Source organism: Zingiber officinale, chromosome 3B, assembly GCF_018446385.1.
Source record: "Zingiber officinale cultivar Zhangliang chromosome 3B, Zo_v1.1, whole genome shotgun sequence".
Lineage (NCBI taxonomy): Eukaryota > Viridiplantae > Streptophyta > Magnoliopsida > Zingiberales > Zingiberaceae > Zingiber > Zingiber officinale.
In genome coordinates this window covers 20,873,239-20,887,029 of record NC_055991.1, presented here as the reverse complement: position 1 = coordinate 20,887,029, position 13,791 = coordinate 20,873,239, and the positions used below count along the sequence as shown (strand labels likewise).

General features: G+C 39.9%; 1 non-coding gene across 1 annotated transcript; it reads left to right on the top strand.

Moving 5' to 3' along the window:
- Window positions 1-10,710: 10,710 nt before the first annotated feature.
- Window positions 10,711-10,816, top strand: LOC121968956. The gene has a single exon (XR_006108461.1). It is a non-coding gene; the product is annotated as a small nucleolar RNA R71 (small nucleolar RNA).
- Window positions 10,817-13,791: the final 2,975 nt, after the last annotated feature.

The window sequence follows — 13,791 nt, the reverse complement described above, 5'->3', positions numbered from 1 at the left end:
CAAACCTTATCCCTAGGTGTGGTCGACTATATGGATCATTTTACGCTAGCTCTATCTCCTACTATATATGGATCGTTTAATTGGTTTTGAAGGACATCTATTGCAAATGATCTTTTCGTGAAAACCTCTCTTTTTTTTTTTTCCTGAAACTTGTCTCTTCTTCTCGCTTCAAATCTTTATGGTTCTTGATGGTTTCTTGAGATTATCCTGTAGTTTTGCCTTCCTTTCTTTAATTTCAATGACAAAGAGAATAGCCAGTCTGATGACTTGGTATCGTTCTTAGCATCTTTAGAATTGTGACATCGCTGCGTTTCCTCTATAAAGAAATGTCGTTTTGTTTTGTGTAGGATATTCTCGGACGTTGCTGGGGATGTAACTATTTATGTGGATGGCCAATCATTCCTATTGCACAAGGTATACATTCTTAAACTGGCTCTGCAGACATATCTTGATATTGTTTTTCATAACTTCCTTTTCAATTTTTGCATATTGTTGTCCAAGTTCCCTCTGGTTTCACGAAGTGGAAAAATCTGGAAAATGGTAGTTGAATCCAGGGAGCCAGACCTTTCCAGATTAGAGCTTCATGAGGAGATATGACTTGCGTGTGTGAACAATTTTTATCTTCTTTGAATTTTTATATATCACTTGCGTGTCTAGCAGGGCTGGATAGAAGATATCACTGCTTTATATGTTAATAAATTTGAAGAAATATAACCACGGCTGGCTATACATAGTATAATCTCATCATGGTCTAAGGCCTTCATCAAAAAATGGTCCAGCATCAAAATCAAAGGTCAGGAGAGCCATGTCGACGAGATTGATAGCAAAGGTATGCCTGGTTTCTTCTTCTTGTTCAATTCCAGAAACCCTAGTCGACGAGAATAAAGTGCACTTGTTTGCCTGTTTTTCTCCCTAGTCATCTTCATCTTGTCGACAAGATGATTTATTTGTCTGTTTGCTGGAGAAAATGATACAACAGTTAGAGGAGTCTGATGTAGCTTGTTGGCACTTGTTTGCCTGCTTTTCTCTCATCTTTTTTCTATTCCTAGCTTTCAAAGCATTTGTCTATCTTAGACTTGTTTGTTTGACAGAATCAATATGATTTTCTTCCTTTATAAAGAACCAAGGACAATAAAAATTGTCACAAACAATTTGGTGAGGAGATCATGGCCTCTGTGAAAGCATGTGCTCCATACTTCTATATGATTGTGTCCCAGTTCACGTATGCTGGATCCAGCATCCTCGGCAAGCTTGCATTAGGACAAGGACTAAGTGCACTTGTCTTCGTAGTGTACAGGCACCTTATTGCCATGCTCATCTTGGCTCCTCTTGCTTATGTGCTCGAAAGGTTCAAGGAGCATGTCTCATTAGAATTGTTGAGAATAAGATATATGACTACAAATTGAATGTTTTTAAACTCATCTCATGGTTGTAGGAATCGAAGACCCAGCTTCTCATTTGGTGTCATGCTAAAAATATTCATTCTTGCTATGTTGGGTATAACAATTCAGCAAAATGTATACTACGTTGGACTCCATCTCATTTCTCCAACTGTTGCCAGTGCCTTGGGCAATGTCATTCCTGCTTTTACTTTCTTATTGGCAATTGTACTGAGGTTGATTCAGATATTAATTCCAAGTAATTTTACAGTGAATTTAGTTCATTCAAATATCATTCTATATTTGGTCTTTTTTTGCTCAGGATGGAAAAGCTCAACTTGAAGACTGTAAGAGGGAGGGCCAAGCTTGCAGGGGCCATCTTCTGCATCACTGGTTCCCTGATCTTCACATTTTGGAAAGGTCATTTTGTTGGGGGCCTTTGTTACTTCACCTATGATCCAACTTCATTTCAAAAGTCCTGAGAAAGGCGATGCCTGGCTTAAAGGCTCTGCTCTTATGCTATTCGGCTATTTTGCATGCAGTGTATCACTTGTTCTTCAGGTATTGCGTCAATGGTGTCCCTTGTGTTGTCACATGTATCGCTTTTGATGTAAAAAGAATGTTTGGGTATTTTATGGATATTATTGTAAGAAGATTATTTATATAATTTGTGAATATTTGTGTATTTTATGGATATTATTGAATGAAGAATATTTGTACAATTTGTGAATATTTGTGTATTTTTTTTTGTTATTGTCGGTTTTAAAATCAAATCTGTGCTGTTAAAATATATACATATTACATCGATTTTCCACCGATGTAAAACCGGTGTTATAAAATAATATTACATCGGTTTTACACCGTTGATGAAACGGTGTCGTTAAGTGATACTACACCGGTTAATAACCGATTCGAAGACCGGTGTCGTTAAGTGATACTACACCGGTTTTAACCCGATGTCTAAAATGGTAGACTTTTAACATCGGCTTCATAGACATCGGTCGAAAATCAAATAGACACCGGTGGAAAACCGATGTCTATGAGCGATTTTGTTGTAGTGTTCGCACACGTTCATGTATTATATTACACATGTAACCAGGGGAGCCACGTATAGCTTTGGTGTGGGGCAGTTGCCCCACCTTAATTTTTTGTAAGCACCCCTAAATGTGTACAAAATTATAAAAATATTAAAGTTTTACCCTACTAATAAAAATAAAAGTAGAGATAATACTTAAAAATTAAAAATATTTTCTATAGGTCAATTCTTTTACATTGTCTCACCTGATATAAAAAACCTAGCTCACGCATATACACGGTCGCTAATATAAAGAAGATAATCACCAATGGGTAATGATCCTGTCCGAATGAAGGAAGCTAGAAAGCCTGGAATGGGGTGACCGTTGACGGGATGAAGACCTCGATCTTGTAAAACAAAACTAAAATCAGGGAAGGGGTCCCTGGCGTTGGCCCTCCGACGCTCAAGTCAAAATCAGAAAGAGAATGAGTAATACCGAAAATAGAAAATCTTGCCTTCCTCATACCTGGCGTACCCTTTTATGCCTTTTTTTGTGATTGTTCATCTGTCCTTATTTAATGATATTAATTGCCAGAGGAAGGCTTATTTGTCATTACTTCCGTGCATTGATGATAAATGTAGTGTTCTTCTTTGTTTTGGCTTCCTCATATTTAATGATAGACGGCGTGTTTTCTTTTGTTTTCTTGTCTCCTTCTGTGTAATGTTATTCCTTGCGCTGGATGGGCGGTCTGAGAGGCTCGTTTCCCTGCTGACCGCCCCATGATGCCCCGATCGGCTGGGTGATGTCCGCTCAGCCACTCCTTTGCTGATCGGGATAAATGTAAGCCCAGCGTTGACTGCCTTGACTTTGATCGACATCGTGTCAATTCATTGTGACAGGTGGGCTCTCCCTTATCGTCACATCACAAGCCTCCCCCTCAAGTCTAGTCAAAGGAGGCTACAAGTTCGATTGACTGGACAACTAATTTCCTTGGTGATTTCTATGTCTGGTCGGACGGTGTTCGGTCTCTAGTATTTGATCGATGCAACAACCAATGTCGTTCGATCATTGTCTAATCATGGCAAGTGGACGATCGGTCTGGTAACCCGTATGCAGAGCGGGATGATGAGCTTCAATACTTCGAGAATTTCCAAATGTGCTTCGTCAAGCGAGCACAGTTGTCGTTGACATCATCCATATTTCTCGAAACCCATGGGAATCCTTGAAAATTATGGCTAAGCACGTGTTCGCTCTCCGCAATTGTATGGAAATGTCGCAAGTAATATAAAAGATTATCGTATCCACAGGGACTGGAATAAGCACTAGAGATATCTCAAAGCGAATTAGCTAAACAACTAATCAATTGGTTCAAATGCTAAGGATGAAAAACAAATCTTAAATGAAAGATTAACAAACAAGAGTTTGGAGTTTGAGTTATGATAAAGGGAGGTTCTAGGAGTTTTGGTTTCTTTGTAAAATCTCTTGAATGTATATGGTTTACCAATTCTTATTTCTCAATTGTCTAATATTTGTAGAAGGTTGTCGGTTCTCTCTTGCAATAGATAACCGGCATAGGACTGATAAATGTACCTAAATGTGATCAATTAGATATGAACCTACGTTGTCCTTACACAGGATTGCACCTATTACTATGCTTCCCTCGGATACCAACATAGAAGTTCATAGCTTCTTAACCCATAAAGATACAAGAATTGAATCATAAAATCTATCCTACCCTCTTGAATAATCTCATTTCCCCTTCAAGGTTATCCCTCAAGCGTCCTTACACGGGCTTGCACTTGTCACGTGGATCCCTCGAAAATTCGAGTGAGGGTTAATTTTTACAAAGTCTACAAGATATCCAAACAATCAATCAAGAATGAGAATTAAGCCCTAATCACAATTAATCATTCAAGATCCAATCGATACAAACTAGGCAACATCATAGAAACAAAGAAATGACAAATCCACAAGAGTTTACATCAATTTATCTCACAAATACTCCCTCCATCCTAGAACAACAAGATCTACTCCATAAAACGAAGAAAGAAAACCAAAGATAAGAAGATTACAAGCATTTCTTCTATCCCAATCCAAGAAGAGGAGAGAAAGAAAACTTATCTACAATATAGCTCCATCTTCGGATCCAATCCTCGCTCCCAGAGTCGAATTCGCCAAGATCTCCCTTTAGATCGCCCAAAAATCCTCCTAAGAATGGGAGGAATCCACCAAATCTTGCTTTCTCCCAAAGGGGGAGAAGATCCCTTTCAAATCTTCAAAGAGGCTTTAAATAGAGGGGGGTTTTCGGGCGCCACACAGCCCCGAGGCATGGCCGTGTGAGGTTCACACGGCTAGAGCCTTTCCCCTCTCTGCCATCCATACACGGCCGTGTGGTGTACACGACCATGGACAACTCCCATCAAGACCTCCAAGCACGGCTGTGTAGATCCACACGGCCTGGACTGCCCCAGCTTTTGGAAACCTGGCACGGTCGTGTGGTGCACACGGCCAGAACACTTTTAAGGGCTGGAAACCCTGCACGGCCGTGTGGTGCACTCGGCCAGGGCCTTCTTGGTCTCTGGAAACCTTACACGGCCATGTAGATCCACACGACCATGTAAGGATTGGACTCTGATTTGCTTCAAAACTTGGCACGACCGTGTGAGGTTCACACGGCTAGGCCAAGTTCCTTTGCTGTTGCTGCCACACGGCCTCTGAACTCCACACGGCCAGAGCTCCCTACCAATGCAGGGACGTGTCTGGTACACGGCCAGGTGCCTTCTCGCTTGCTTTGCTCATAAGTTTTGTCCAAGAATGTAGAATCTTCACCAAATTCGACTCCTGTGTACAAAAAATGCACAAAAAGCATACCTCCTAACAAAAAGAGTAAATATGCTAAAAGAAAAGCTGGAAGTATAAAAATGCATAGATCAAGCAAGCTCAAAGTATGTTAATGTGCGTCAAAACATGCATAAAAGTATATAAAATCTACGCACATCACACCCCCAGACTTAAACCTTTGCTTGTACTCAAGCAAAATGCTGCAATCTAAATTCATATGTTCTACAACGCATTCATAAACCCTAATGTACTTTCCTAACTCTATCAAAGAGTTCCAATAACAAGCGTAATCATGGAAACGAATCAAGTATGGCTCAAGCTTAAGTATCCTGTGCACAGTGTAAAAATAACTCAGAAACCCTTCAAGTTTCAATCTATGTCCTAGTCAAGTCGTCATCAAATTTGAATTCCTAATGTTTCCAGTGAGAGACAAGTAACCAGTGATAGGCACTTACTTGCCACTCACTTGGCTCATATTTCTCAACCAACCCAAGGTCTCAAAGGTGTGCTCAATCTCAAGAGAAGCTAAGCAGTCATTTCCCCAGTAACCTAACTCGGTCTCAAAGGGGTGACTTGCTAGATTCCACTCACGACAACTGTTTTTTATATCCCTTTTTTTAATTTTTTCATTGCTTTTCTTTTTCAATATTTTTTCAAGTATTTGCATTGGGCAAATCTTATTTCACAAGTGTACTTTTAGCACAAATGTTGGGATATTTTGATTTTTCCAAATGAGCTTTCATGAGTTGAGCCTCATCCAGTAACCAAAATGAAGTTTGAAAAATCACCATGGAAATCAAGTACTAAGCAAACAAGATGAATCATGACTATTTCAATGATATCAACCATTCAAGCATCAAGTCAAAGTGTAGTGAAAGTAAGATTCTTAAGGTCAAGCCAAGACTAAAACTCATCTCCATATGATTCTTAGCTTGTTTCATGCTACCCAAGATAGAGAAAAGAAGTACATAAAGCTTACTACTAGCATCATTTACAACATCATGAATCTAGATAATGAACGTGCTAACATTTTATCTTGAAGACAAGAAAGCATAAAAGTGAAGATTGATGTTCTCAAGATGTTTGCCAAAATTATTTCAAAAGATAATCAAATGACTATCAAAACCAACACTCAAGAAAGACAATCAAAATAGAATGCAAAACAAAAACTACACATGCAGAAAACAAGAAAATAATAAAAAATTGAAACAAAAAGAAATCAGGTTTGACACCCCCCCAGACTCAAACTTTTCATCGTCCCGATGAAATCAATATGGTGGAGGTGGAGGTGGAGGTGGAGGGGGACGAGGAAAAGGGTGCCTACGACGTGGCTGACCAATGAGAAAACTCAGGAAACCAGGAGTTTCGCTTAGGATTACATGATACTCAAATAAAGCATCAACTTGTTGACTAGTGGCATTCATGCTCTACATAAAGTCTCTCATTCTAGCTTGATCGGTATCATAATCCTGGACAAATTCGGCCACTTGACCCTGAAAATTCCTTGTGAACTGAAAATGCTCTTGTACTTCTCTAAACTGATTATCTAATAAAGAGAAGCGGCCTTCCAACATTCTTCGTTGGGCATCATGCTTCTCGTGGAGCGATTCTAGAGAAGTACTGAAATCAGAAAAATCAAATCTGGAGGAACCCGTACCATAAGCAAAAGAATGCTTAGCAAGATCCGGATGTCGGGAAGGCTATGGGTATCCAGATGTTGAGGGTTCAATGTGTGGCTCTGTGTCTCCGGATATAGAGGGAACATATTCGGGATCGATATCGGTGATTATCCAATTAGCAGGGTTACGAATAGACGTTCGTCCAAGACAAGGAAGAGGTAGAGGAAAACCCTTCCTCCTAGGAAATGCAAACTCATTCTCATCCCGAACAATCATTTTCATGGCAAGGCATGCATCAATGTCTATCATGTCATTGCCATGAATTATTTCTAACCCATCTAAATCAAGATCTAAATTATAAGCTATTCGGGTAATCAAACCACCAAAGACAATTGATCCAGACGATGCCCTTGCGACTCTTAACAAGGTTTGTACAAAATGAAAACCAGAATCGAAATCAACCTTATGAAGCATGGCCCATAAAGCATAAAGCTCTATTTTTTTAACTACCCCATCACTCTCTCCCCTACCAAAAATAGTTTTGCTCATAATTCTATGTAGGTACCTGAAAATGGGGTTTTGCATATGAGAAGCCTTAGCTCTTGAAGGCTCATAAGGTTGATACAATCCAGTTAATGCATTCCAAAAATGATTCCAATTAAATCTTGAATCAAACCTACGAGGACTACTGGTAGACAATCCAAAACAAGAATTAAAATTACTAAATGTCCATTGAAATTCTTGATTCATCAATCTAAATGAAAATTTTCCACTATAATCATCCTCGTTAACAAAATGGACATCTGATGAACTTAGAAACTCCAAAACAAGACGAGGATATGTAGGCAAATGTGTGTACATAATATCACCCCACTCTTAAAACCCAATCAACAAATCTACATCTTCCCTAATTCCAAGCATATCAAGAACAGTTGGGTCCATGTATCTAGTACACACAATTTTTCTATTGACAAGAACTGCAAATCTAGTTATATGATCATCATTTCTAAATACTATATTGAATTCATTGTCATTACCTTCGTTGCGCGAAGTCCTCTTTCCTTTGCCCTTCATCGGTTGTTTTCCTTTATCCCTAGATGGTTCCTTCTCTTTATCTCCACTAGATCCACCACCTCCTTTACGAAGTTTCTTCAAAAGATTGGACATCTTGTTGAGTTTAGATGAGGGAAGGGACTATTTAGGGTTAGAGAAGTAAGATCTCAAAGATCTGAGGTTAGGACAACAAAGATCTTGAGTGTTGGAGAGGAAAAGAATCTGGATCTAAGAGAGTTTGAGGAAAAGGTTGAAGAAAAGAGGGATTTTAAAGAGATTGAGAGAAAAGAAGATGTTTTAAGAGAGGTGGGTGTGTGCGGGACACGGCCAAAATCTGGTCGTGTAAGGAAAACACGACCTCTTAAGGGCTTCTCCACACGGGCCGTGTAGATCTACACGGCCCCTCCCTTTTCCTCCTCGGCTTTACTCACATGGTTGTGTCTGGGACACGGCCACATCCTTCTTCTGCTCGGCTTTCTTCACACGGTCGTGTCTGGGACACAACCTTCTGAGTTCTCTTCTCTAGATTTGCCACATGGTCGTGTCCTGAACACGACCGATGCAAGCTTTTGCTCTGATTTCTCCACACGGTCGTGTCTGGAACACGACCGAAGAGCTCTCCTTCTCTGGATTCTTTGCACGGCCGTGTCTGGTACATAGCCATGCTCCTTTCCTTCTCTGTAGACTTTACATGGCCGTGTCTGGTAGACACGGCCAGGTCATCTTCCTTCTCTGCATCCTTTGCCTGGCCGTGTACAGCACACGACCATGCCCTGTTTTATTCCTTTTGATGATTCTTCTCCTTCCCTACTTCTCCAATACCTCCATGCCCATGAGGAAGTCATGGCCAACTCATGGAAATAGATTTTAACCTGAAAACAAAACCAAAACATAGTGAAAATAAAATAAAGATGAAAATACAAAATACAACTAACTAAAAGAACCCTTGGGTTGCCTCCTAAGAAGCATTTATTTAGGGTCTTTAGCTCGACCAATCCAACTTATTCTCCTCGTTTCCTTGCCCTTGGAGGGCAGACAAAATTTTCATTTTTGTTGGGAGGTCTCCTCCCAACATCCTCCACCAAATTGTTCTTTTCATTAGGTGGCCTTCCATGAGGATGGAAATTTCATTCCTCAAGTTTGTAAATGTTTGCCCTGCTACAAGCATTTAAAAGAGAAGAAACATGGTTAGAGACATTAGATAAATCATACTCCAACTGTTCCTTACCAATTACCAATGACAGCTTATGATTTTTAACATCAATAATTGCTCCAGCTGTGGCAAGGAATGGTCTTCCTAATATGATAGGAATTTTATGGTCCTCTTCCATGTCCAACACAACAAAATTTGTGGGAATAATACTCCCACCAACTTCTACTGGCACATCTTCAATAATACCCATAGGGTACCTGCAGGAATGATCAGCAAGTTGTAGCGCCATAGTAGTAAGTTTAATGTTTTTGAGACCTAAATTATTACAAATTGAATAGGGAATGAGGCTAACACTTGCCCCCAAATCACAAAAAGCTTTTTCAATGAATTCTATTCCTATATTGCAAGGAATATAAAAGCTCCCTGGATCCTTCAATTTCGGCGAAGTGTTCTTCACCAAAAGAGCTCTGCATTCCTCAGTTAGTGCAATGGTCTCTACATCTCCTCTCTTTCTTTTATTTGACATGATGTCATTCAGGAATTTGGCAAACTTTGGCATTTGAAGAATAGCATCCATAAGAGGAACTTCAACGCATATCTCTTTAACCTTCTCCAAAAATTTGCCAAATTCTTCATCCTTTTTAAGCATATTGAGTCTTTGGGGAAAATAAATAACTTTGCTCTGATGGTTCAGAGGAAGAGTCTCTTCAACCTCAATGGTATTCTCCTCATTATCGAAAATCTGATTAGGTGTAGGAGGAGAGAGCTCTTCTTCATTTTGCATCCCTTTTTGAGCAGTCACTTGGGGATTTCCCAAGGCCCGTCCGCTCCTAAGCTCAATTATATTGCAATGCTCCATAGGATTTACATCAGGTTTTCCAGGAAGTTGTCCTGGTGCTCTAGAAGATGAGGAAGCTTGCTGGGCAATTTGGCTATCCTGAATCTTTTGATGCTTTTCAAAATTATCCATTCTCTGAGTAAGCTTCAATAGATCCTGCTTCATTTCATTTTGATTGGAGATAATTTCCTCAAGCATCTTTTCAATTTTTGATGTAGGAAGGCCTTGAAAAGATTGTTGCTGAAAATTTTGTTGCCTAGATTGAAAATTTGGTCTTGCCCCCATAGATGGTCCTTGATCCTGATTATTCCTGTAAGAGAAATTTGGATGATTTTTCCATCCAGGGTTGTAAGTATTTGAGTATGGGTTGTTCTGTCTGTGATTGAAACCCATGATTGCATTACATTGCTCCAATTGATTAATTTGTGCAGTGATAGCTCCCAATGGACATGAGTCATTTGAATGTTCTGAACTCACACATACTTCACAAGATATAGCAATGACATTTACCATATTTGAACTAGTCCCCATATTCTCAAATTTTTTTGTAAGAGCATCAAGTTTTGCAGCCAATAAAGTCACTGCATCAACATCAAACTTTCCTGATGCTTTTGTTATTGGGTTTATTGAAGGATGACCACCACTTCTTTCATTTGCCCATTGATGATGATTTTGTGCTACACTCTCTATGATTTCCTCAGCTTCATCCAAATTTTTATTCATGAGTGCCCCTCCAGCAGCTGAATCAAGGGACACTTTGGTATGATAATTAATACCATTATAGAAAGTATGCAACACTAACCATCTTTCCAAACCGTGGTGAGGGCATTGTCTGAGCATACTATTGTATCTATCCCAAGCTTCAAATAGAGATTCTGAGTCAGCTTGTTTGAAACTTGCAATCAAATTCCTCATATGAGCAGTTTTACTTGGGGGATAGAATTTATCAAGGAATTATTGCTCGTATTGTTCCCAGGTGGTGATACTGTTGGGGGCCAAAGAATTCAACCATTGCTTGACCCTATCTCTCAAAGAAAACCCAAACAATAATAGCCGCACTGCTTCTGAAGGAACACCATTCATTTTCATTGTCCCACATATTTCATAAAAGACCTCTAAGTGTTGATTAGGGTCTTCATGTGGTCCTCCACCAAATTGATTTTGCTGCACCATGGAAATAATTGCAGGTTTGATCTCAAAATTATTTGCCTCCACTGAGGGTCTTGAAATACTAGATCGAAAACCCCTAGCATAAGGTGCTGCATAATCCTTTAGTGGTCTATTAGCCATGTTCAAATGCTCTTGTTCTTCAATTTGTCTCTACAGAATTCTTCTTCTATGAAATGTTCTATCAATTTCAGGGTCAAGAGGAAATAATTCTCCTGCAAAGTTAGATCTTCGAATACACAAGAACAAGATTGCAATAGAAACTAAATCAAACAAAGAAATTAAAAACAGAGAAAGGTAAGATTGGAAAGTTAGAAAACAAAAAAAACAAAAAATGCAGAATTAAAATTGCTACAAAAGAATTTCCAAGAAGTTAGAAAGTATACAGGAAAATGAAAGCAGAAAACTAAAGATTAGTTACAAATATGCAAACGAAAAGAAATAGAAATGTTATGTTTAGTCTAACTCAATTGATAATCTCCAATGTTATAGCGCAGTCCCCGGCAACGACGCCAAAAACTTGTTCGCTCTCCGCAAGTGTACGGAAATGTCGCAAGTAATATAAAAGATTATCGTATCCACATGGACTGGAATAAGCACTAGAGATATCTCAAAGCGAATTAGCTAAACAACTAATCAATTGGTTCAAATGCTAAGGATGAATAACAAATCTAAAATGAAAGATTAACAAATAAGAGTTTGGGGTTTCAGTTATGATAAAGGGAGGTTCTAGGAGTTTTGGTTTCTTTGTAAAATCTCTTGAATGTATATGGTTTACCAATTCTTATTTCTCAATTGTCTAATATTTGTAGAAGGTTGTCGGTTCTCTCTTGCAATAGATAACCGGCATAGGACTGATAAATGTACCTAAATGTGATCAATTAGATATGAACCTACGTTGTCCTTACACAGGATTGCACCTATTACTATGCTTCCCTCGGATACCAACATAGAAGTTCATAGCTTCTTAACCCATAAAGATACAAGAATTGAATCATAAAATCTATCCTACCCTCTTGAATAATCTCATTTCCCCTTCAAGGTTATCCCTCAAATGTCCTTACACGGGCTTGCACCTATCACGTGGATCCCTCGAAAAATCGAGTGAGGGTTAATCTTTACAAAGTCTACAAGATATCCAAACAATCAATCAAGAATGAGAATTAAGCCCTAATCACAATTAATCATTCAAGATCCAATCGATACAAACTAGGCAACATCATAGAAACAAAGAAATGGAAAATCCACAAGAGTTTACATCAATTTATCTCACAAATACTCCCTCCATCCTAGAACAACAAGATCTACTCCATAAAACAAAGAAAGAAAACCAAAGATAAGAAGATTACAAGCATTTCTTCCATCCCAATCCAAGAAGAGGAGAGAAAGAAAACTTATCTACAATATAGCTCCATCTTCGGATCCAATCCTTGCTCCCGGAGTCGAATTCACCAAGATCTCCCTCTAGATCGCCCAAAAATCCTCCAAAGAATGGGAGGAATCCACCAAATTTTGCTTTCTCCCAAAGGGGGAGAAGATCCCTTTCAAATCTTCAAAAAGGCTTTAAATAGAGGGGGGTTTTCGGGTGCCACACGGCCCCGAGGCATGGCCGTGTGAGGTTCACACAGCCAGAGCCTTTCCCCTCTCTGCCATCCATACACGGTCGTGTGATGAACATGGTCGTGGACAACTCCCATCAAGACCTCCAAGCACGGTCATGTAGATCCACACGGCCTGGACTACCCTAGCTTCCGGAAACCTGGCACGGCCGTGTGGTGCACACGGCCAAAACACTTTTAAGCGCTGGAAACCCTGTACGGCCGTGTGGTGCACACGACCGGGGCCTTCTTAGTCTCTGGAAACCTTACACGACCATGTTGATCCACACGGCCATGTAAGGATTGGACTCTGATTTGCTTCAAAACTTGGCACGACCGTGTGAGGTTCACACGGCCAGGCCAAGTTCCTTTGCTGTTGCTGCCACACGGCCTCTGAACTCCACACGGCCAGAGCTCCCTACCAATGCAGGACTGTGTCTGGTACACGGCCAGGTGCCTTCTCGCTTGCTTTGCTCATAAGTTTTGTCCAAGAATGTAGAATCTTCTCCAAATTCGACTCCTATGTACAAAAAATGCACAAAAAGCAGATCTCCGAACAAAAAGAGTAAATATGCTAAAAGGAAAGCTGGAAGTATAAAAATTCATAGATCAAGCAAGCTCAAAGTATGTAAATGAATGTCAAAACATGTATAAAAGTATATAAAATCTACGCACATCAGCACGCGACCATCCCTTTAAATTAAGTTCATTAAATGCTACCCGGTGACCGCATGCCACGTGCCCCTCATTCTGCCGTCGCACACCTGACAAGATAGGTGGATATCCTCTACTGATGTGACTAGCGCTTTTTTGAATTCCACGATTAGATCCTCTTCTAAGTTTTCGAATCCTTGGATCGGACAGTTGATAGTAACTGGTCGTGAGGTTTATAAGCCTCGCGTGGGTCGTTGTCTTCTCCACTTTGCGTCATCATCTTCGTATGCGAGCATCTCGGCAATACCGCACTTTGCTTCTTCACGATCTTCCTCCGATGATCTCTACAGTCTTTCTAGTAAGCCATCGCCCCCCTTCAATTGAAGTTGTTCGTTGCTCTTAGTGTCCCCTTTCCCAGTCGCATTTCTTCATTGTTTCCCATTGATTTTTAGTTTCGATGGCAAGCTCCTCAC